Below are 26,110 nucleotides of genomic sequence, written 5' to 3' on the forward strand. Positions count from 1 at the left end.
AAAAGATGGATCCAAGCAAATTTTATCAGGAACTGTGGACTATGGACAATTTTCCTAGCTAACATGTATCATCTCACAAGACACATGTTTCTCCAAAGAAATAAAACAAAATGTCAAGGTGGAACCAATCTATTGGAATTATCCGATCCATTTCACTCACAAATAGACGTCAGGAGGACAGATAGTCCTTATTTAACAACACTAATTGTGATGATAAATTCTGTCATTAAACAATGTGGTCATAAATATAATCTACACCACTTAGTGACAGTAGTTCCAGAAGTCCTGGTTGCCATCATTAAGCAAGGACCACACGTGACCATGACTTCTGACTTCCTGATAGCTCTCCTATTGACATGGCTTGTGGGAAGTTGAAAGGGAAGGTCATGTGACCTGAGAACTACCCCACTCATTCAGTGATAGAAGGGACATTAAATGAGCACCACCTGAGTAAACTAGCATCATAAAGTTTCTACCAAACCTCTACTCTCACATTCCTAAAAAGAAATAGAGGTACTGTAATGGTACATGGGAATGATCTTAGAAGATAAGAGGAAGAACTACAGATTAGACAACCGTCCTGCAGGAACTATATGAGCCCATAGGGCAAAAAAGAGACAGGGGAAGCATTTCAGGTGGGACCCTTTCTAGTTGTCTGGAACATGAAAATTAAAGGAGACTTGCAAGATTGTTCCTGTACCTTACAATAAAGGTACTGTTAGTACTCATAATTTGTGCTTCATGTCTAGACTATCCTGAAGGATTGACAAGTACAAAAGCCCTGCTGTGTATTTAACCTGGGAATACTATTGAAGATATATGGAATTTGAAAAATTGCAACAAACTGGGATGGGAACATGAGTGACATTTCCTGTAAAATGTAAAGATATAATTATTGTCACAGCTCTTATTAACTTCTAGAAGCAGTTATCTCTATGTAAAGGCAGCTCTCAACATTCTGTCTTCCTTGTATGACCTAGAAATGGAATCCAAGTATGGTTATGCAACCCAGGCATGTCATCTCCTATCCATCTCCTGAGTGAGCCATTTGATTTTCTTTCTAAGGTGTATCACCTGACAGCTCTATGACTTCCATGCTATAGCCCTAGGTCACCCTTCCCCAACCTGGATGCCTTCCCGAAGTATGGACTTTGATTTTCAGGATTCCCTAGCCAGAATAGTTAGTGCTAAGGATTTGGGAAAGTAAAATCCATACATCCAGAAAATGCCTAGATTAACATTTTATGTAATGGGAGAGATTTGGACAATGTTGCTTGGTCTAGAAACCATATCACCAAAGTCTTCACTTTGTGCCTGACAGCTCTGCCTAAGAGACAGAATATGAAGAGTCTTCCATTTGCTAATTTTAGTGGCAGCAACATTTCTAGCTGACAATATTTGCTGCCTTTTTAAGCACTGCTGTTGTCTTCTCAACTTTGCAACTGAATATGCAGGGCTTCCTAGCTACTTCACTGGCCTTGCACTGAAGAACTCTGGCTACTGGCATAGTGAGGATAATGAATGGCTTTGCTATTCAAAACTTCCTTTGTTCTAAGATCCAATCTTTGTTTGGTGTGCTTTACAAGAAAATAGTTTTGAAAAAGAATATAATTAATAGACCATAGAGGATTTAAATCAAACTTCCCTAGGTTAGTGCTCTCCATATGTCATATTCAGTTTCTATAATTGTCATCCAGTTGGCTAACTATCTAAGTTATCTAAACTTTACAAGTAATATCTTACACTGTTTTTTGAGGGGGAGGGGGGAAGCATCATTACCACATTTTTTAGCATCTCAAGATCGAAACCTCTGAAGTAGGTTTGGGACACTGACAACAAGGATCATGACATACTCCAGCAGTGTGTAGAAATAGCATGAAGCATCACAATGGCACCTCCATCTCCATGACATCTCTTTGCTTCATTCTTAAGCCACCTTAACTACAGGGAAAATCAATTCACCAGACTCTCCTTGTTTAAACTCAATCACTTTTAAGCAAAGTAGTTATATTATTCCTTTTTGAATAACTGCATTACTGATAGCATGGGGCTGCAAGAATGCAAGCAAAGAACTGAGCTGCGTCTTTATATTTCCTGAGATAGCAGGAACTAAAAGAACTAAAGTCCCACCACCCGTCCATTGTTATTAGTAGGTGATCAATACAGTAGGAAGAAATGCAGAATAAGGGCCGGTAGAGGTGGGTATTATTCTATTTTATCACACAGTATTAAGGCTGTTACTTAATTAAATGTATATGTAATTTATTCTATTAGTTTTGTTAATATATTTGTATATGTATACACACACACATGATGGGACGCAGTGGCTCAGAGGGTTAGGACGCTGAGCTTGTTGATCAGAAGGTCGGCAGTTTGGCAGGTCGAATCCCGAGTGCCACGTAACAGAGTGAGCTCCTGTTACTCGTCCCAGCTTCTGCCAACCTAGCAGTTCGAAAGCACGTAAAAATGCAAGTAGAAAAATAGGGACCACTACGGTGGGAAGGTAACAGCGTTCCGTGCACCTTTGGCATCTAGTCAGGCCGGCCACATGACCACGGAGACGTCCTCGGACAAGCGCTGGCTCTTCGGCTTTGAAACAGAGATGAGCACCGGCCCCTAGAGTCGGAAACGACTAGCATGCATGTGCGGGGGAACCTTTACCTTTACCTTTTACACACACACACACAAACAAATCTATTGCATGGGAAGCATCTTTAACGACCCATCATACAAATACACACACACACACACACACAAAGAGACACACACAGGTCTATTGTGACCCATCATACAAACATTCATACATCCATACTGTATTTTCTCAGACAATCATTGGGTTTATGTTAAATTTAGTTGTACCCAATAAAGCATTCTGGTTTCCACAGTGGTCAACCGTATGTCCCTGGAAATTCACAACTTGACTCAGAGGGATCAGACTATTCTTTGATGTTGGTGTTCAACATTCCAACATGTTAATACATGGAAAAAAATTCCATTTAGTTGTCATAGCTATGCTATTATTCCTGCTAATTATATGCCATTCATCAACACATTTACTGGACAGCTTACAGTACAAGAAATGAAATACAACATTAAAAGTCAAGATGCAGCAATAACTTTAAAAATCAAAACCATTAACATTTAGCATCAGAAAGCTTACTTGACAAAGGCTCCGTTGTGAAAATAAAGTATAACTTATGGACTCAGAACCAAATTCTATATGCATAAATCAGTGGTGATTTAAATGCCTTGATGACTTTATAAAAGTCTTTAGCTAGTGCTAAAATTAGTATCAGACAAGTGTCTTTGGCAAATGATTCTACATTAGAATGCCACTTTAAAGATATCAGTCAACAGAATTGTCCTCTAGGAAAGTATATAATCTTGCTGTACAAGCTACCACCCATCAATATTTGTGAGAATGATAACAAGGTAATTCACTGACATAGGTTTTCCACCTTATTTTTTCTTCTGGCGTTCAGCATTCTCTAAAGGATGCACCATAAATGACTAAAGTCTGCTTGCACTGAGGCTGCAAGTAAATCGCATAAATAAATAATTTATACCGGTATTTCCCTAGTTAGGTGCAACCCCCTCCCCCAAAACCCCCTAACTCACCCTTTCTTCTCAAGTTCCTTTCTATTTGCAGAACCTACGTGTGAACATTATCCCTTGTTATCATTAGAATAGTTTTTCCTTTAAAATAAAGGTAGAGACTTGTAAGCACGAAGAACAAACTCATGTTACAAAATTTATGAATAAAGTTTAGTAGTGATGTATATTCTGGGACCTGGGCTTAGCAGAACCAGATTTGGCTTGGAAAAACCACAGCAACCACTCAATAGTTTTTCACACCCATCATCTGCTGCCATCTAGTGGTCATTAGGATTTTAGCAGCCCAGATCTGATAATCCTACATGCATTCAGTGGTTTCCATGTTCACCTAACAACGCCAATATATTTTCCGGACGAAGTCTTGAACAGACAATATATTCTCTGTTCTCTGAAAAAAAATCTAGACACAATTTAAGCAGTTGTTATAACAGCCATCTATGTGACCACTCAAGAGATCATCCAAAAGATCTTTTTTTCCAGGCCAATTTATGTTTAATCTTTAGGCAGAATTAGGGAAAATATCTGTCAAGCACCAGGGAAATCAGGAGATCCAGGCAGTTCAAATAACTAAGAAGATTTATTGTAATCTTAAGATCCCTACAAGAATTTGAACTACTAATGGTCAAAGCAATTTGGCAGTAAATAAGGAATTCAAGGTGAGCTGGACTTAGATCTCTTGTGAGTGTGAAGGCATTCATGACCCCTCCCTTGGGCTCAGCTTGGTCATCTCCTACAATATCACAGCCTAATAATTAAAGTGTATGTGTTGTTTCTGGAAGGTTCCAGATTGACACTAGTATTTCAAAGGACCATATCCAGTCCCCTTGTGGCAAGATGTGTGGCAAACAAATTTAATAAATAAAATAAAAATAAAAAATTAGAGATCATTTTCAATCTGCACATGCAGCACTTGGCAAAACACATGGTTTTAAAGTGTTGTCTTAAAGTAACTTGGGAAATAACTCGAGAAATTGTGGCCCTGATTCCCAGGTCAATCCCTATCATTAAACAGAATGAAGAAACTTCTTCAGGAGATGAAGCACAGAGAGCAGCAGCCAAAGGTTATAGAATATCATCCACTCCACCCTGGAGACTCCGTCACATTTCCTACAGCATTTGTAAAGTACTTCATCTAGCCAACAGTGTTAAAATAATATTTGCCTAAAGGGATATTAGGGGTATAAAGTCTTGACTGTGAAATATAATGACCGTGAAACATTTGGTTTATTTGGCTTATTTGCAGAATGATTTGGAACAAATCATTTCAGACACTCTTCACTGTTCTACAGGTTCTCTGCTCATTGGTCTTTTGAAAGAAGTTTTGTACCCAAAGCTTATTTCCTGGCATAATTGTTTGGAATCAGCCATTTTTTTTAAACTCTTACAGCTATGTTTGTCAACTTCAGCAACTTTAAGATTGATGGACTCCAACTCTTAGAATTCTCCTCAAAATTAGTGATGGGCAATCTATACTACCGGTATATTATTTTCCCTTTCCTTGAACATATTTTCCCTTTTGAAAAAGAAGATGCTCAGACATGTTTCAGTGAGCATTTGCTAAATCAAACTGGCTTAAAATAAACTTGCTTTAAATTCATTTTCATAGATCACTATCTGCTTTGTTCCAAGTAAATTAATGTCCGGTTTATTCTTCAGTTCCTAGCCTAATATGCTTAAGCTTAAGTATTAAAATCAGTCATTCTAAATGTTGTAAGTTATCCTTGGGTAGAAAAGCTGTTTTACACTAATATAGCCTTCCACTCAATTTCTTCTCCAACTTCTTGACAATTGGAAAGCATTGGACTCTTCACCCTTTCAGATCCCACAAGAATCCAGTTCAGAGAAGGCACTCTGATTTAGGATTCCTTATGTGACAGATTCTATTTATCAAATCACCATAGATGCTTCCTCTATGAAAGCCTTATCCCAGAGCAAGGGCCACTTAACTTTTGAAGGTGAAGGAACCTGGATATACAGTATTTAGTTTGAGAATTGTTTTCCTATTACTGCATCAGCAGAAATAGATTGCAAGTTCTAAAGAAAAGAAGAAACAGGGGTGACATGATAGCAGCGTTCCAGTATTTGAGGGCCTGCCACAAAGAAGAGGGCGTCAAACTATTCTCCAAAGCACCAGAGGGCAAGACAAGAAACCATGGTTGAAAAGAGAAAAGAGAAAAGCAACCCAGAATTAAGGAGAAACAGTGAGGACAATTAACCAGTGGATCAGTTTGCCTTCAGAAATCGTGGGCGCTCCATCAATGGAGGTTTTTAAGAAGAGACTAGACAGTCATCTGAAATGGTATAGGTTCTCCTGCTCGAGCAGGGGGCCAGACTAGAAGACCTCCAAGGTCCCTTCCAGCTCTATTCTAATCTAATAATATTTTATTGTATTGATGATTTTAGAACTTCATTCTAAATTCTGGATGTGCTTTGCTGTTTGGAAGCTATTTAAATGTATAGAATTGATAACGCCTTTTAATCAGCTTCTGATTCAAAGCTTCAATTTACCGTCTCTCCTACTCATTTCAATGTGGTTATTATTTTCCTTCTGTTAATATTATTTCAAAGGGATTTTTTTTCTTTTCAATTAAAATTGCTTTAAATTATACAAATTGTTTCTAGAATGTTTTAAAAAACATCAGCCAGATGAGAATTTGTCTTATTAATATAAACATATGTCCATCATCCAACAAAATTAAAATAAAAAATAATAATTTAAAAATAATAAATAAATTAAAAGAACCCACCCCCCAAAAAACCCCAAATTACTCAAAGGGCAGACTTGATGGACCACTATGATTTTTTTTGCCATCAGTTTTCTATATTTCTGTTTCTAATATCTTTGCTATTGATTTTTCTGATCCAACTTTCCAGCTTAAGATGATTTCTGTTATTGCTGTGTATAGTTTGTTTATCACATCATTAGATATAATCCAGGAGCCTGCCATGTTTGTTAAGTGTGGTGTTATTTTTAACTGATTTAAATGCTACACATTTGATGATATGTTGTGCAACAGATATTTTTTAGCGTCATCTGACATTTCGTCCAGACACTTGTGCTAATTTTAACTTCACGGTGTAGATATAGGGCAAACAAATAAATGTCAGTTTTTCAAAACAAGATGGTGATATGAAAATCTAATTCCTTTAAAATGATTTTAATAGCAAGTGATTGAGGCAATTAAGATTGCTTATAAAAATGTTTATGAAATGCAGTGTTAGAAAGTCGTATTTTGGAATGGAAAAGAAGCAAAGAGGAAAGTGATTAATAATAATACCCATGGAAAAGCTATGAGTCTTTTTGACTCCCAAAACTGCCTGACTTCTAAGCTCGTCCCCAAGGCCAAAATGTTAAGTATGAGTAGCTATGGGAAAAGCCCATATACTTAAACCTTGGGAATCAGAATTCTCAAACCTGGAGAAAGCCACTGTGGACTGCAGTTTATATCTGCAGATGTCCACACTAAATGCTGGGTTGTTGCAGACCAAGATAAAAGACAATCTAAAGCAGGGGTGTCAAACTGCCGACCCGCGGGCCGGAGCATCACGGAGAAACCATGCCCATCCCATTGCCGGCAATGGAAAAAAGTTCCGATCCATCATGCGACGTCACGTGACGTTGCGAGTTTGACATGTCTGATCTAAAGGGTGAAGATGAGTTTCTTTGATCCTTTTCCAGTGAGGCATCCCGAACACCCTATGGCACAGCAAGAGTCATAGAAAACAGGAGAAAAAGTTACAGATATTTTTTCTGTACTGGCTGATGCATGGTCTGCAGGCATATGTGGTGATCCAGCCTGCAGAACCTCTGTTTTGTGGCTTAGAAATTGCAGTGTCCAATATTTTTAGAAAACTACTAAGAACAAGATGCAGTCTCTTTCTTATATTGAAAGGTATAAAAGGTATAATACTTTAAATATTAAAACTGGTAGTTCTCAACTTACAACAGTTTATTTTGTGACCATTCAAAGTTACAATGGCATTGAAAAAAGGGTGCATGACCATTTTTCACACTTACGACCATTCTAACATCTCCATGATCATGTGATCAAAATTGAGATGCTTGGCAACAGATTCATATTTATCACGGCTGCAGTGTCCCGGGTCATGTGATTAGTTTTTGTGACCTTCTGACAAGCAAAGTCAATGGGGAAGCCAGATTCACTTAACAACTGTGTTACTAACTTAACAACTGCAATAATTCACTTAACAACTGTGGCATAAAATGGGGAAAAACTCATTTAACAAATGTCTCACTTAGCAACATAAAATTTGGGCTCAATTGTGGTCATAAGTTGAGAACTACCTGTATACCAAAACATAAGAAAATCAAATACCTACCATCTCTTTTTAAGGCTTTGGCCACTAAAAGATTTCCATTCTGTTTTGTTTATTTGAAATGTTTTTAAACATATTTGGGTTAGTTTTAGGCCTGGGTTTAAAATTGTACAGGCAGTTAGCTAGTTTAAGGACTAGACTTAGTCATGTGGAGACATTTACAATTATGTAGTGCTATATTATTTTAAAGAATTTAAATCAGCCATTGGCGATAGATAAGCTCCCCGTCCCACAAACTGATTATGTACCATTGAGTCAATATAGATTTTAGCAACCACAATTAGCCCTTATCTAGTATGATCCAATATATTCTCTTACAATTATTTTCCTTCAAACCAGAGTTGGACCAGACTTACTTCACATAAAGATTTATGTAATGTATTGGGATTTTACTTGAACTGTTTCACATGTCTGTTTGAATGCTGCTTAAGGTTGCTCAATTGGTGTGTCTGTGTAACGGTCTCCAAGAAGATCACTGGATGATTTGGGGCAGGAACGGGTTCCTTTAAACCTATTGGCTGCCACCTAGTGGCCAACCGTATAACTAGCTGCGCAGAAGCCTCTGATTCAGTTCTGTTCCTGTTTGCCTCAATAAAGCAATGTTCCTGTTTGCAACCTCTCGCTTAATGCCTCCAAAGAACTCAGTACACAACAATTTACTTCCTCAAAAACATGACATATGGAGGATCAGGTTAGTGTGCATTAGGTTGATGCTGTCAGATTGGTAAGCAATCAGGCTGGCGAGCACTACGCAGGGCCATTTTATTGGAGGCCCCACACTTGTGGAATTCCTTCTTTTAAACATTTCTTATCATCCTTTTTCTTAAATCCTCAGAAATGGACCCAAAATCTTACTTTATTTGGTTTTTCCAAACCAACTCTTATTTTTGTTACTAGGCCCCTTTATTTGTTTTAATCTGAAATTGTTTTCTTATGACATTTTTATCAGATTTATCTTTTATGTTTTTTTAATAAACTACAGTCATGGCCGAAATTGTTGGCACCCCAGAAATTTTTCCAGAAAATCAAGTATTTCTCATAGAAAAGTATTGCAGGAACACATGTTTTGCTATACACAGGTTTATTCCCTTTGTGTGTATTGGAACACAACAAAAAAGGGAGGAAAAAAAACCAAATTGGACATAATGTCAAACAAAACTCCAAAAATGGGCTGGACAAAATTATTGGCACCCTTTCAAAATTGTGGATAAATAAGATTGTTTCAAGCATGTGATGCTCCTTTAAACTCACCTGGGGCAAGTAAAAGGTGTGGGCAATATAAAAATCACACCTGAAAGCAGATAAAAAGGACAGAAGTTCACTTAGTCTTTGCATTGTGTGTCTGTGTGTGCCACACGAAGCATGGACAACAGAAAGAGGGGAAGAGAACTGTCTGAGGATTTTGAGAACCAAAATTGTGGACAAATATCAACAATCTCAAGGTTACAAGTCCATCTCCAGAGATCTAGATTTGCCTTTGTCCACAGTGCGCAACATTATCAAGAAGTTTGCAACCCATGGCACTGTAGCGAATCTCCCTGGTCGTGGACAGAAGAGAAAAATTGATGAAAGGTTGCAATGCAGGATAGTCTGGCTGGTGGAAAAGCAGCCCCAAACAAGGTCCAAAGGAATGCAAGCTGTCCTGCAGGCTCAGGGAGCATCAGTGTCAGCGTGAACTATCCGTCAACATTTAAATGAAATGAAATGCTATGGCAGGAGACCCAGGAGGACCCCACTGCTGACACAGAGACATAAAAAAGCAAGATTACAGTTTGCCAAAGTGTACTTGAGTAAGCCAAAATCCTTCTGGGAAAACGTCTTGTGGACAGATGAGTCCAAGATAGAGCTTTTGGGTAAAGCACATCATTCTACTGTTTACCGAAAACGAAATGAGGCCTACAAAGAAAAGAACACAGTACCTACAGTGAAATGTGGTGGAGGTTCAATGATGTTTTGGGGTTGTTTTGCTGCCTCTGGCACTGGGTGCCTTGAATGTGTTCAAGGCATCATGAAATCTGAGGATTACCAAAGGATTTTGGGTCGCACTGTAGAGCCCAGTGTCAGAAAGCTGGGTTTGCGTCCGAGATCTTGGGTCTTCCAGCAGGACAATGACCCTAAACGTACGTCAAAAAGCACCCAGAAATGGATGGCAAGAAAGCACTGGAGAGTTCTGAAGTGGCCAGCAATGAGTCCAGATCTGAATCCCATTGAACACCTGTGGAGAGATCTTAAAATTGCTGTTGGGAAAAGGCACCCTTCCAATAAGAGAGACCTGGAGCAGTTTGCAAAGGAAAAGTTGTCCAAAATTCCAGGTGAGAGGTGTAAGAAGCTTATTGATGATTATAGGAAGCGACTGATTTCAGTTATTTCTTCCAAAGGGTGTGCAACCAAATATTAAGTTAAGGGTGCCAATAATTTTGTCCGGCCCATTTTTGGAGTTTTGTTTGACATTATGTCCAATTTGCTTTTTTTCCTACCTTTTTTGTTGTGTTCCAATACACACAAAGGGAATAAACCTGTGTATAGCAAAACATGTGTTCCTGCAATACTTTTCTATGAGAAATACTTGATTTTCTGGAAAAATTTCTAGGGTGCCAACAATTTCGGCCATGACTGTATCTCCTGAAATCTTGCCCTGTGATACATAACAGTGACTGATGTGAGATATAAATCGATGATGATGATGATGATGATGATGATGATGATGATGATGATGATGATCCCTGCAGTTGTTTTGGATCTCTGTTTTCTCTGCACTAATCCTTAAACTTTATGAATGAAAAAATGGTCAGTTTGTAATAAATATCCTTTGACCATTTCTCTTCATTTAGGTCAAGTGTGCACAGTGTTAAGATACTGACTATTTTTACAAGTCAGAATCATATCAGGACTGAATCTTAGTTTGGTACAGTAATACTTTTTTAATTAGAACTTCAATCACACACTTTTAGTAACAGTATATTTGTCATATAATTATGTTTGTTGCTTTCCTTGCTCTGCTTTGACTACTGCTAACTAGATAAGCTTTCCAAATATTTCTTAAAATTCAGCAACAAAGCTTTAATTAAAACTACATCTGAAAACAAATGATATTTGCTAAGCAAAGACCAGGTAGACAGCCATGTTTATTCACTAAGGGACTGTATATTTGTATACACTCCCTTTTATTTTAGCTTAAAATCCAGTTCTATTTATAACTCTATGTTCCACTTTAAATTTACTTCCATTTTGAAGCTGTGTGCATGACCTTCTCTTGATATTTACACAAAGTGAATTTAAGATTGTAATAACAGTGAGTTCTTCTAAGGTTTGACTTCTCAGCCTAAGACAGCAGACAGCTAAAAAGGCACTGAGAGGCTCAGTTAACTATACTGTTTCTGTATCCTAGTTTTCCCATATTGGTATTCTTGAAATATGTTCAAATAGGGTTAGACAACATAATACCCATTAGGCTGTGTGACATCAGACAGATATAGAAGGAGAAAGAAAAGAAGGAAGAGGAGAAGGAGGAGGAGATGCTGGAGGAAGGTCTATTTACATCCTATAAATTGGGGTGAGTGTGTTCAGCTGCAGTAATCACAATACAGTACAATAAAATTCCATATATGAGAGCATGTTATAATATAACAACTGTATGTCTTTGCTATAAGAGCATAGAAGAAAGTGTCTGTATCATTCTGGGTGACTGGCTGTCTGGTTAAGAGAGATTAGGACCAATTCTAAGCCCACTTGTCACACTTCTTTTTAAAACTGAACCCTAATTATGCACATTAATTCTTCATTAGGTCCTCAAACCTCTGTATTTTCCATACAGTTAAAGCTAAGCTTTCTCTAAAACCAGAGCACAACTGTCTGAACCTTATGGGATGGTCCCTTTCCTGCTGTTGCAAACCAGTTATGTTTTTCCAATGGTCCTTTGAAAAGAGGCATAACAGGTGAAGAAATTACTGTAGAAATTACAGTGACTAATTTGGGGTGCATATATGTTTGTTTGTATGTGTGTATGTGTTTATCAGGATATTTTGTGTATGATTTTTGTTTATTGTAAGCCATCTAAAATTGCAGGATGAGATCACATATATTTATATATATCTCAGATCTTATTGGATGTAATTGCTCAACTTATTCAGTACAGAGTTGAAAAGGTTAATTTTAGTTTTAAAAAGCAACCCTAGCTTTCTCATGCCAGAAGCAGAAACATTTCCTGAAAACTGCACTTCTCACATAATTTGCTGCTTTCAGTTCCCCTCTGTTTTCTGATTATTATTTTTGCAAGCCTGTCTTCTTCTTGGCCATTCCTTTCTCTTGGAGGGTCCTTTGCTGATGTCATCACAGCTCTATTTAGAGCAGGGGTGTGCAACTATGGCCTCTGTGCATGGCTGGCTCAGGAATTCTGGGAATTGAAGTCCACAGGTCATAAAGGAGGCCCTAATTGTCTACCTCCCAATTTAGAGAAGCAAGAAGACAAGAGTTTAAGGATTTAGTTCTGCAGGTGACATCTAATAAACTTTTACAGACACTGCAAGATTAAATATTAAATTACAAACATTAAATGGACACGGTGGTAGAGGAATTTCTCTTGCAGGCTCCACAATGCTAATAAAGACTAATCATTTTTATTTGGCATTTTTAATCTGTTTAGGTAAAACTCTGAGTTGTTTTGTGGCATGCATTCAATTCCACCATATGAAAAGCAAAGCTATTTCTACACAAGCTTTTGAATCTGTTTATCAGATATTATTGTTGTACTGAACCTGGGTGTTGGCTAAAGTAATTAGCCAGAGAAATTGGAAGTGTTATATTATTCCAGGTGTCAAGGAATTGTTGTTGGATATGTGTGACTTATCTGTTTTGAAAAAGACAGTATTTTCTGCTAATAAAAGAACACAACAATATGAGTTAGTATGGCAGACATTTAAGGGTATCTTATCATACTGTAATTGAATTCATTAATAAGTCAGTGACTATTGATAAGTATAAACCACACAATAGATTTTTTTATTCTTTTCTTTTTTAGTTTGTATTTTTCAGATTTTAATTTTTTTTAAGATTAAAGTTTATTTTTTAATCTTAACATATCTCACTAAATTAATAAGAAAATCTATTTCTACACACTATAAATTAGAATCACATTTTAATACATGTGTGTATTATATATATACAAAAGTAACAATCCATATATATATATATAAATAGTTAACATTTGACACACACACACACACACACATATATATGTGTGTGTGTGTGTGTGTGTGTGTGTGTGTGTGTGAAATAATGTTAAACTTCATGTTCTGAAATAAGCATGCAGTCCTATAATTACTTATATGAGAGTGAGTGTCAAACCTAATGGGATTTATTGTAAATAGATATAAATAGATTAACACTTTGAGGTTTTCAATAAAAGTACAACCACATTTACTTTAAAGGCAAATTTATCAACTGATTGGTGCATTTTAGCTGATTAATAATTAAGTTATAATTGATTAACTAATTCCATAACTTTGCTTATTGCTAAAGCCTCAAGGTTTTCAGTAATGGTGAAAGAACTGCTTGATTATTTAAAAAACAAAAGCTACCCTAGTGCTGGAAAAGAAAATCATATTTAATATTTTCCTAGACTTGCATCTATCTAGTCAAGTTGGAAACTCAAGCAGCAGAGATCAAGGGATGAAATTTTTGAGCTCAAGAGGAAAATCACCCCCACTCTGCAATTATAAAATGGACAATGATAAACTGCTTGGTCATAGAAATCAATGGAATGCCCTCCTAATTCTTGGTGTGGGAGTGGGAATAGGTATAAGCATATGTACTACCTTCATGGTGTGAAGGGATTCATCTTCTCAGTAAAATTTCTTAATGACTATTCAAACTGGCCACTGACCACTCATGGACAGAAAAGTGTATAAGAGGGTTTGTGTTTCTGCGTCCTTTTTCTCATCCATATAAACTTTTGGCTTGTTTCTGAGTGCTACTTCCTGCTTTGGCTTTTGTTTTCAGTTCTGCTTTGCTTTTGGCTTACCTCAGACAGTTGTCTGTTGTGCAGCCTTGAGGGGCAGGAACCAAGGGCAGATTTTTCTAATGCTTAGTGATCTAGTACAATCTTAAGAATGTCCTTTATCATTTTTGGAAGGTCGTGCTTTAGCACAAATAAATACTTTCCATAGCCTGAAGTTTCACCACTGATGGTCAGCTGGATTTGATATATCTGAGGAAAATAATGCCTCTGAGTTCCCTACAACCAATGATGTCTGTGCAGTCAGCGGATTTCAAAGACTAGCACAAACAGATGCATTCCTTGATAGATGCATGCCTTGAATTCAGAAAGATGGCCTACATTTTGTTCTAGTTAACAGTATGAAATATCATATCTAAGACATTGCATTGCACAAGGTTTTCAGAAAACAAACAAGAAAGAACGTTAATTCAAAGAATAATATTAATAAAGCCTATGTTTCCATCATTAATGTACTCCAAATGTTACTGAATTCTGTTAACAAAACAGAATAACTTTGTAGAGGTTTTTTTTTATCAAGCTGAATTTTAAGAAAATAGGAATAAATGTGGATTATTGAGACAGAGAAAAAGCAAAGCAAAGAAATATTAGAGTAGGATTTATACTGCAATACAGAAAATTCTTAGTGATGAGATAGTTTTGTTGTTATAGAAATGGCTAGTTTATACTATTATGTTAAAGTGAAAATTTGAGGTTTGATGTTACTGTTTTATTCTATTGCACTCAAGGGATTTGTAGGTCAACACCTTTTTTCCCCCTCTTCTCCCTTCTTTTCTACACTTCTCCTTTCCCCTTTCCCTCCCTTATTTTTCCTACTATTTGGTTTTGCATTTTTGCATTTTATATTATAAATGAATAAAACTATAAAATTTGAGGCAGAGAAGCTGTCTATTTAAATGAAAGCCACATCATTTGATCAGGCTTATTCTGAACAAACAGTGTCAAAATCTTGTGGCACCAGGTAAAAAACATATTACATATAACATCTCTCCCAGGGCCCAGTGATTAATATGTATATGTTATTTATATGTAAGAGTGTAGGTGTAACCTATGTTGTATATAGTAAATTTAAATGAGTGTTATGTATGTGTACACCTTGAGAGCAAGCAACTAAATTTTAATTTTTAATGTGTGCCATTAAAGGTTATCTATCTCATTTCATCATGGCACTTGCCATCTTTTTTATTTCTTTTTCTATTAATTTTTTTGTATTTTTTTTTGTTGCTTGTTCTGAAACACCCAGAATACTAGTAGTAATAATTTTTAAGCTGGAATACAGTGGTGTCAGTTTTGTTACATCAAAATAACATGATTATCCCTCTAAAGGTTTATTTTATTTATTAAAGTAAAACCCTCTTTTCATTAAAATAATCCTATAGAGCAGGAGTCTTCAAACTTGGCCCTTTTATGACTTGTGGACTTCAACTCCTAGAATTCCTCAGCCAGTGTGCCTGGCTGAGGAATTCTGGGAGTTGAAGCCCACAAGTCATAAAAGGGGCAAGTTTGAAGACCTCTGTTATAGAGGATTGTTACAACTGAGTCCCTGGGAATTGGTTATGTTTGGTTCGAATTGACGAGGACTCAGAGTGGTTAACACTGAACGAGTTTATTGAATACACAAGGTCAACTGTCAAATGTCAAATGTTGCAACCCTTTTATAGAGAAAGCGTTTGAACTGTAACCAATACAAACTGTCTGTTTTCCCGCTCCTTGGTTGTGGCGTCCAATGATTGCACCTTATTTTCCCGCTTTAAACCTTGCAAAGCTGCACAGTGTTTGCAATATCTTCTATGGCTTATTGCTAACTATTTACATACACAACACCCCTTACCCCCCAGTTGGTGTCATTTCTTTACAAAGTCCTTTAGGTATTTTGGTGGCCTATGTATTCTAGAAGGGTATCTGTTACTTTGGCTGCTAGGGGCCCCTTTTCCTGGTTGACTGCTTGGCTGCTGGTTACTATGCTGGTTACTACTGGACCTGGGCTCAGGGTTACTGGCTTCAGATGTACTGCCTTGTGTATTAGGTTGTGTTTGGGATTCAGTTGTCACTGGCCTACTTCGCAGGGGTATTTCCCAATCAATTGGACTGAATTGTTGTTGATGGGCATCTGGAAATATGTCATCTTGCCCCACCACTACACCACTTTCAGGCCTAATGTTATCTGTACTGTTTGCCCTAACTGAGCTTTGGTCCCCCTCAGCTGGCACACACCCACTAGATCTTTTCCTCAGCTGGTCTATGTGTCTTTTACAGACCCTATTCCCTTCCCCCTCAATGATGTATGATAAGGGACCTAAGATTTCAGTTACCACCCCAGGAATCCACTTATCCCCTTGGGCGTAGTTCCTGGCCCAAATCAAGTCCCCCACTTCAAATGTTCTGTTAGGAATGTCAAATTCAATGTTTGGTTGGAGTCGGTCGGGGTGTAGTCTGTCCAACTTGGTCAAGATTTTTCTTCCCCACCTCATTTCAGCTGGACTTTTCCCTGTAGCCGAACAAGGGGTTGTGTGTTGGGCCAACAAGAACTCAGCTAGTCTCTGATGCCAGTCACCTCGAATAATTCTTTTAAGCGCGTCCTTCGTGGTCCTCACGTTCCTTTCAGCCAATCCGTTGGTGGAGGGGTGGAAGGGTGCAGAAGTCTTATGCTTAATCGAGTTGGCCTTGAGGAAATCCTGAAATTCAATAGATGTGAATTGTGGCCCGTTATCAGACACTATTAAATCCGGCAACCCATGAGTGGCAAAGAGGCCCCTTAATGCCTGTATTGTTCTGCCTGCCGTTACTGAACTGACCGGTACTACTTCTAGCCATCTAGAGTAGCTGTCGACCACTACAAGGAACGTTAACCCCTGGAAAGGTCCAGCGAAGTCAATATGAATCCTGGACCAAGGATTCCTAGCTAACTCCCATTTATGTGTGCGGATGTGTTGTTGTTCAGGCCTGGAACGTTGGCACAGATGGCAATTGGCAACGCATTCCTCAATGTCTTGGTCCAATCCTGGCCACCACAAGTGACTCCTAGCTAAGGCCTTCATCCTTACTATTCCAGGGTGTCCTTCATGCAATTCAAATAGAATAGCTGATTTGTGGATTCCTGGGATTACTACACGAGTTCCCCAAAGTAAGCAACCCATATGAACTGATAGTTCATCCTTCCTTCGGAAAAATGGACTGTATTTTACGTCTGGGTTGGCGTTGGGCCAACCGCTCATGACCCAGGCCATTACTCTCCTTAAGATGGGGTCCTTATTGGTTGCCTCCGCTATGTCTTTAGCAGTTAGGGGCAGATCAGGAATATCTTGTAGGGACATTACTTGTCCCACTGGGGCAGGGTCCTCCTCTGTTGTGCTAAGGGGCAATCTGCTAAGAGCGTCTGCATGACCCATGTCTTTACCTGGTCGGTATTGGAGGGAAAATGAATATGCTGAGAGGAAAATGGACCATCTCAGCATCCTGGGAGACATAATTTGGGGAGTCTGTTTATCTGTGGTAAACAGTCCCAGCAGGGGTTTGTGGTCTGTCAGGATTGTAAAGTTCCTGCCATACAGGTAGTCGTGGAACTTTTTAACTCCTGCCACTATGGCTAAAGCTTCCCGGTCAATTTGAGCTTAGTTCCGCTCTGCCTTGGTTAGTGTGCGGGAGTAGTAAGCAATGGGTCTTTGCATTCCCTGGGTGTCTAAATGGCTGATTACTGCCCCGACGCCATAAGGCGAAGCATCGCACGCCAGGAAGATTGGTCTATTTTCTATAAAGTGGGTTACAGTTGAGCTACTGGAAAGGATATCTTTTAAGGTCTGGAAACTCACTTTGTGCTTGTCTTGCCAATGCCAAGGGGTCTTCTTATCTAAAAGCCTGTGCAGTGGTTCTGCAATGGCAGCCTTATGTGGCACAAAAGTGTGATAAAAATTTACCAAGCCTAGGAAGGCCTGTAGCTCAGCCTTGTTCCTTGGTTCAGGAGCCCCTTTTATTGCTTTAATTTTTTCAGGGGTAGGGTGGACCCCGCTTTTGTCAATCCTGAACCCCAAAAAATCAGTGGATTTAACCCCTATGCTACATTTTTCCTTTTTTAATTTTAATCCAGCCTTTCTAAATCTACCCAGTACCTGTTCCAGCCGCTCTACTAACATTCCTTCATCTTTTCCAGCTATTAGGACATCATCAAAGTAAGGGCATACTCCAGGTATGCCCTTTAAGGTCCTCTCCATCACTTCTTGGAAGATGCCTGGAGCAGCTGCAATCCCAAATTGCAGTCTGTGGACTCGGAACGCCCCCTTGTGGGTAACAATTGTTTGCGCCTCTGCAGCCTCTTTGGAAACAGTCAACTGTAAGTACGCATGCGCCAAGTCGAGCTTGGCGAAGATGGCGGCGTCCTGGATCGTGGCGAGGACCTGCTTCACCGTCGGGACCGGGTAAGCATGCTTTTTCATTCCAATGTTGAGGGTCGCTTTATAGTCGGCGCAGATCCTCACATCCCCATTGGGTTTGAGGGGTGTGACGATCGGCGTCTCCCATAAACCGCCCTCAACGGGTTCTAAAACTCCGAGGCCTACAAGCCGGTCGAGCTCGGCCTCGATTTTTTCTTTTAAGGCAAAAGGTACCCTCCGGGCCTTTAGCCTGATTGGATTTACTGAGGGGTCTAGGTTAAAATTAATGGGGGGCCCTTTGTACTTGCCTAGAGATCCATCGAATACGTCTGCAAATTCTTTGCAGACGGATTCGAGGGTCTTATTTTTAATCACAGAATTTATTCCCCCTATCCAAATTCCCAGGGCAGGAAACCAATTAAGCCCTATTAAGCTAGTCCTATTCCCCTCCGTAACTACCACATCTAAGACCCCCTTAAATCCCTTAAAATTAACTCTAAGGCTGGTCTTTCCCTTTACGATTATTGGACTTTTTTGGAAGTCCGTTAATTGAATATTTGTTGGGCTAAGTGGAATTCTTTTTCCACTTAGTTGTTCAATTTTTTTCAGGGTTTCAGTGGAAATTATCGACACTGAAGCCCCAGAGTCGATTTCCATTCTGCAAGGAACCCCTTGCAGAAGGACTGTGATTTTTAATTTTCCGTCCGGAAAATTGTGCCCCCTTCCCTGCCTTTTCCGATTGACTCGGGCCACCTCCCCTGGGTTTGAAAATTTCGCCCGGGATCTAGGGGTCTCCTTGCCACTAGCATTGGGGGTTACCTTACCCTCTGGCCACACATCGACTTCATTCAGACGGGAGTCCCGGACGCGGTTTCTGCAGATGGCCTGGATGTGGCCGGTCTTGCCACAAGCCCTGCACTTGGCGGTGCGGAATCGGCAGGAAGCGCGGGGATGGTTGCCGCCACAGCTGCCGCATCGGTTCTGGGTGTCGTTGTCGCGCGGTCTGGTTGCGGTGTCCCGCCACGGTCGTTGTGCCCCGGTCGGTGGTCTCTGCGGTGTTGCGGGTTGTTGCCGGCGGCCGGGTTCGGGCCCTTCGCTTCTAAGTTGTCTGGGTGCCATCTTCCCAAATCGCCTGGAGACTTCGGCGATCTCTTCCTCCCACTGCTGATCCACCTCCCCGCAGTCCACATAGCCCTCTTGGTTAATTTCAGGTGCTGTCGCCATGCTACTGCGGGGGGGGTCGCGATACCCGGTAGACTCATACGTTAGGAGTTCGTCGAGCACTTCCTGTAAATCGCCAGTAGGTTTGGCGATTATTCTGTTTTGTAATTGTTCATCGCGTAAGCCTAGCACAACTCTGTCCCGAATCCTAATTTCTAAATTATCGTATTTGCAACGAACTGCGGCTTCCCTAACGGCAGCGACGAATTTCTGTATGGATTCCCCCGGTCTCTGATTTCTCTTCTCGAAGATGCGCCGCCAAAAAAGTTCGGACCTTCGGGGAGTAAAGTGCACCTTTAGTTTTGCAAGGAGGTCGGCATAGGGCACGCTGGAGACTGGTTGTGGCTGGCACAGCCCGACAGCGACTCTGTAGACCGGTGTGCCGCAAATTGTCAAAAGTGCCGCCGCTTTTTTTCGGTCGTCGGTGATTCCGTTCACTAACAGGAATCCTTCGACCTGACCAATATATTCTTCCCAATCTTCGGGGAAGTTAGGGTCAAATTCCTTCAATGACCCGATTTGCGCCATTCGGAGAATTTTTTTCCTATTCTGCCGCGGCCGCTCGGTTGACTGTGACTCGCTCAGACTTTGCCGCCTTCACGACAATTCTTCCTAATCTCTGGTCTTCTGTCGATCCCACCTTCGTCGCCAGTTGTTTGGTTCGAATTGACGAGGACTCAGAGTGGTTAACACTGAACGAGTTTATTGAATACACAAGGTCAACTGTCAAATGTCAAATGTTGCAACCCTTTTATAGAGAAAGCGTTTGAACTGTAACCAATACAAACTGTCTGTTTTCCCGCTCCTTGGTTGTGGCGTCCAATGATTGCACCTTATTTTCCCGCTTTAAACCTTGCAAAGCTGCACAGTGTTTGCAATATCTTCTATGGCTTATTGCTAACTATTTACATACACAACAGGTTAGAACAGGGGTGTCAAACTCAATTTCATTGAGGGCCGCATCAGCATTGTGGTTGCCCTCAAGGGGGCCGGGTGGGTATGGCCAGGGTGGGTGTGGCCTCCTGGGTGGGCGTGGCTAGAGTGCGTATGGCCTACTGGGTGGGCGTGGCCAGCTCTACATCGTTCGCATCAAGGGTGCCTATGGGGGCCTGGGCAGGAGTGGGACAGATCTGAGGGTCTCTGGCAGAAGGAGGGTCTCTGGGCCAGGGCCAAGGCAGTGGGGGCCATTCCCTTACTGTTTCCAGGATAGCTTCGCGGGCCACATGAAACCACTTCGCGGGCCGCATCCGGCCCCCGGGCCTTGTGTTTGACATGTCTGGGTTAGAAGATAACAGCTTTTACCTACAATCTCTTCCTATTTTCATTTTAAGTCTGTGCTTTTTTTTAAAAAAAAGGTCGGTTTACACGTCAAACTAAACTGTATTTTGTTTATTTTTGGCTTGGGACATTGTGAATTAAAGATCATGCTTGTGCCTTAACTAATTGTGGATAACTAATAAATCTTGCTTAGCCCAACATGTGAACAAAATCTTCAACACTATCCAATTTTTATATCCAATTAGATTAAAAGTCTTATCTAAAATGCAAACACTTAAATATTTTTTTAAAAATTTGAAGAGTTCAAATGCAAAATTGCTAATTTTCTAGGTACTTTGCTCTTACGATGAAAAATGGTGTGTAACACCTGTTGTTGTTATAGAATTTAGTTTGTTCATTCAGATATAGGGATCTGCCCTACATCTTATCTAGTGAACTGTGAGCTGAGACAGCATTTTTTTCCATTCTTTAAAACCTTTCAGCCTATTTTTAGTCCTCCCATTATCTATGACCTTTTTGCTCTCATTGATGGAATTTAGAGTCTTAAAAATACCAGGAAACAATCTTAGAGAAAGCCAGGGATATAAATGAAATAGATGAGAATCACAGGCAATTTTTCCTCCTTTTACCATCAGCAGCATGGCCATATATGGCCTACTTGTCCAGGACAGCAAATAAATAATGACATAATGAAAAGGCTGGCTTTGTAGGATTTAGTGAAAGTGAAGTTCCACAAATTATAATGCTACAGAAAGAAGTCTAAAGAGAAGTAACGAGTCATTTTGTTTCAAACTTCAGACAGGAAATTTGATATGCAGAACAACTTACATTTTGGCTTGTAAATGTTGATCATGGGGTGATCCAGAAATAAACTCCAGACTTCAAAGCAGGAGAAAGTTCAAAGCTGCTCTGCATTTTATCAACACAGAGAGACAGGAGAGCAATGCTTCCAAAAGGGAATATTCTGATTTAATAGTCCATGAAAAAACAATTCTGCAGTAAACAGTTTTCTACAAATTACAAGGTAATCATGCATGGTTTAAGATTATTATTTAGGTCCAGGATTAATATTGCATGCAATATGCATATTTTTTCTTCTCGTCAAATGCTGGAGTGTAATGATTTAGTTAGGAGAAAGAATTTACACATGCAATAGCAGGACAAATGTCATACTTCTAAAATATATATTATTTTGAATTTAGATTACTTTCTATAATGTACATAACTATATGCATTTCTCTAGGAGCTACTTCTGTAATATATTATGGGGAATATGAACATCTTCCAGTTACTAAATCCATTTCTCAGACAAGAGGAAAAGTCATTTTAAGTTACAATTTATTTTATTCAGATAGTTTTAGCTCTTTACATCAATGGTATAGATGAATGGATGTAGTGATAAACGGTATAATAGATCAAAAAACCTGTTGCACCAAGTGATGTGCCAACTTAACTTCATAAACAGCTGTTTAGGCAGCTGAGGATGGATGGGGTTTATTTACTCAGAAATGTTTCATCATCAGGAACTGCCCTACTTGTGCTGACCCAGCTTGTAAATATATTTGGCAGTTCTTGATCTACAAGTTATTCAGTTCATCTGAAGACATTGGATTGAGAAATCTGCAAATTAATGTCTGTGTTTGGAAATCAAATGCTTGGAAAATTATGGCTCATGCAGTGAGTAGTCTTGGACAATAAACAACACCTTACATACTAGCCTGGTTCATATAGTACACTAAATCAAATTTGGTTTATTCAGTTTGGTTTAGTATATGTAATCCCAAACATTGTGGTTTACAAACCTCTGCTGTGTTTTTATATACCGGTATTATGAAAACCCAGTCAATTATAAATTAGAGTATAAGTAGTGCATGGCTTTGTGCCATGTATAAAGCAAAGCTATACGAGCAACAACAATAAATTGGCTCAGGGAGAATGTAAAAAAAGATAGGAAAATAGAATTGAGGGTCAATTTTACTATTTATTTATTTATTTATTTATTAGTTTTTATAAACTGCCCTTCTCCCGAGGGACTCGGGGCGGTGTACAGAGGAAGGAATGTATACAGATTGAACAATAAAATAATAAGAAACACTAATGAAAACAAACTGGGACCCCAATTAACGCTATCATGCCAGGCCGGACTGCTGGAACAGGAAAGTTTTTAAGTCGCGACGGAAGGTACGGAGGTCAGGGGCCATCCGGATTTCGGTTGGTAAGCTGTTCCAGAGGGCTGGCGCACCTACTGAGAATGCCCTCCCCCTGGGGGCCACCAGCCGACATTCCTTGAGCGGTGGCACCCTGAGGAGGCCCTCTCTGTGGGAGCGCACAGGACGGTGGGGTGCTGACATTGGCAGAAGGTGCTCCCGTAGGTAGTCCGGACCCATGCCATGTAGGGCTTTGTATGTCATTGTTAGCACCTTGAACTTCACACGGAAGGCAACCGGAAGCCAGTGCAGCGCACGGAGGAGAGGTGTGATATGGGAGTATCGGGAGGCTCCCAAGAGTGTCCGTGCCGCCGCACTTTGCACCAGTTGAAGCTTCCGAGTGGATCTCAAGGGCAGCCCCATGTAGAGAGCGTATGCTGATTTTAGAGCAATACAAGAAATTACATCTAAGTAAAGAAATGAGTGAGATAGAAATGGACAAATCTTGTGCTTATGGAATGATCTCCAATTCTTCCTTGTCCAATCTGCAGTCAAAAAGCAATGTATTTCATTCTGATGTACATGCAGGCACAGTGAATCCCTCTAAAATAAACACAGACGTTCATTCGATGGTTGTAGCTCTTTGGGTGTATTACAGTTCCCACAACATAAAGAAATTGCTCAGTGTATATCAAGGTGGAATCCCAGATTCAAGTGAGTGGAAGAAGTTCCACTGTTATTAAAGAGAGATGTGAGTATTTCATAGAAAGCAGAATTGCAAGTTAAGCTGTTGCAGAAAAAGAGAAAGTAGGGGGAAGGATATTAAATGCACAGCATGCTAGCTGGAGAATTCTAGGAGTTGAAGTCCACACATCTTAAAGTAGTTTCATACCAACTGTGAAACTTTAAGGATGTAGTATCATTGTTGTCCTGAAGGCAGGACAAGAAGCAACGGAAGGAAACTAATCAAAGAGAGAAGCAACCTAGAACTAAGAAGAAATTTCCTGACAGTTAGAACAATTAATCAGTGGAACAACTTGCCTCCAGCAGTTGTGAGTGCTCCAACACTGGAGATTTTTAAGAAGAAATTGGACAACCATTTGTCTGAAATAATATAGGGTTTTCTGCTTGGGCAAGGGATTGGATTAGAAGACCTCCAAGGTCCCTTCCAACTCTATTATTCTGTTATTCTTTATTCCGTGATATTTTTCTGTCTCAAGAACTAGATGATTTCACCATCGCTGAAGAAAGCATGGGTTCTGCTGTGTATCAAACAATTCTAAGAACAATGTCAGCCCATCTCTGTTAGCTGAAGCTGAAGTGTTAAGTGGGCCATGCAGCAAGTCAACATACAAGCAAGTCTACAAGAGAATAGAGGAAGAAGAAAGAATTCAGGATTTTTGAAGGACCTTGTCAAGGTTCAGATCTAAACCCCATATACATATTTGTCCAAAACAGAAACAAACAGTTACTGAGTTGATGGAGCTTGCCACAAAGGGATGAGTCAAAATTCTAACATAATGATATGACAGCTCCCATTATCCTTTTTTTGCAGCTTCTATTGCCCTTTTTTTACTAGCAAAATCAGCTGAGGATGCAGAGAATTTCAGTTCAGTGGCATCTAGGGGCTATGCCACTCCTCCAAAGTTTAGTTTTTATGCCAAACTCAGCTTTGTCTCCAAATCATGTTATTTGGATTGGAATACATTTAAAGCCACTATGCTGTTTAGTGTGCAACTTCTCCAGAGTATCCAGATAATTGTTTTATTGTTGTTACAAAACAGCAAGCAACACTGTACCTACTAAAAGGAAAGTTTTGCTATGCAATGCTTTTCACACAGTGACCTGCTGCAAGTTGTTTATTTTGTTTTATGTGTCATATGAAATACTTGGCAAATGCCAGTTTGCAACCTGACCCAAGCAGAATATTTTTAAAAGTGACACAACCCTAGAGACGATGAGTGGGAAGGAAAGAGGGAAAGTTGATTTGTGATAGCACTAAGAAGAGGCCCCTTCTGATTCTGCAGAAAGCATACAATCCTCTGAAAATATCAACTAATGGGAATAATCTGCTTTTATATATATATATTTTAAAAAATCTGCCAATCTTTTAATATTTATTTTTTCATCAAAGTGCATTTTCCTAAGTTTATAGTAGTCATTTTTCTCTCTATTTCTGTGCCTTGGGAAGAAAGCTTGTGTGATGACATCAGTGGTGGGATTCAGATATGTGAACAAGCGGTTCTCTGTGTGGATGCCACTTCTGGAAGTCCATTTTGGGCATGGGCAACAAAAAATTAGTTACCAGTTCTACCAAACTGGTGTGAACTGGCTGAATCCCCCCACTGGATGACACCCTCCAAGAAGCTTCCTTTCAGGTCCCCAGAAGCTTTTCAACATTTGAGAGAAACATCCATCTAATTTGCAGAGTTTATAACAAAACGTGTATGATGGTAAAACTGACTGTATGGGTGTGCCCTTTGCACAGTGATTAATGAAATAAAGTAGATAAATCCCTTCCCTGATTTACTTTTTACATACTGAAACAGGGTTGTGAAGGCAGAAAATAGTGCAAAGCATCAGAATCCAGTGCAAGGGAGCAGGGGATTATTCTTCCTAGTAATACATACACGGTCATACACAAACACACTGAATAGGAAAACTGTCTGTGTTATATGTAACTGGGACAACGAATGCATAAAATACATATGGCTATCACGTTGCTTCTAATTTGGCACTATAGGTTGTTGTTTTTTAATTCCATTTATATCCCGCCCTTCTCCGAAGACTCAGGGCGGCTTACAAGCTTAGCAGTAGCCTTCATTCTATGTATATGCCTGCTTATTAGGGCTTTCACACACACACCCCAAGCGGCATTATTACAAAGTCAGCTTAATTGCCCCCAACAATCTGGCTCCTCATTTTACCTACCTGGGAAGGATGGAAGGCTGAGTCAACCTTGAGCCTGGTGGGATGCGAACCTGCACTAATTGCAGGCAGCTGGTGTTACTTAAGGAGGCATTAGCCCACTGCTCCACCAAGGTTTATCCCTGCTGATTTATTTATTTAACAAATTTATCTGATTGCCCATCTATCAAAGTACTATCCAACAGTATAGAAATTGCAGAAAA

The 26,110-nt window shown here is 39.6% G+C and overlaps 2 protein-coding genes and 1 long non-coding RNA gene across 4 annotated transcripts in view; 1 reads left to right on the plus strand and 2 right to left on the minus strand.

Moving 5' to 3' along the window:
- CCDC197 (coiled-coil domain containing 197) overlaps positions 1-21,754 on the minus strand; it is a 44,873-nt gene extending 23,119 nt beyond the window's left edge. The window contains exon 1 of the mRNA XM_083379473.1: positions 21,661-21,754. The gene's annotated coding sequence lies outside the window, so the exon portion shown is untranslated. The remainder of the gene's footprint in view (positions 1-21,660) is intronic.
- Positions 1-26,110, minus strand: part of LOC310650755 — an 852,012-nt gene that overhangs the window by 671,358 nt on the left and 154,544 nt on the right. The gene's annotated exons all lie outside the window — the stretch shown is intronic.
- The window catches only part of ASB2 (ankyrin repeat and SOCS box containing 2), a 36,232-nt gene continuing 31,846 nt past the window's right edge, over positions 21,725-26,110 (plus strand). For both annotated transcript variants that reach the window (XM_083379469.1, XM_083379468.1), the window contains exon 1: positions 21,725-21,856. The gene's annotated coding sequence lies outside the window, so the exon portion shown is untranslated. The remainder of the gene's footprint in view (positions 21,857-26,110) is intronic.

This window comes from Vipera ursinii, assembly GCF_947247035.1.
Source record: "Vipera ursinii genome assembly, chromosome: 1".
Lineage (NCBI taxonomy): Eukaryota > Metazoa > Chordata > Lepidosauria > Squamata > Viperidae > Vipera > Vipera ursinii.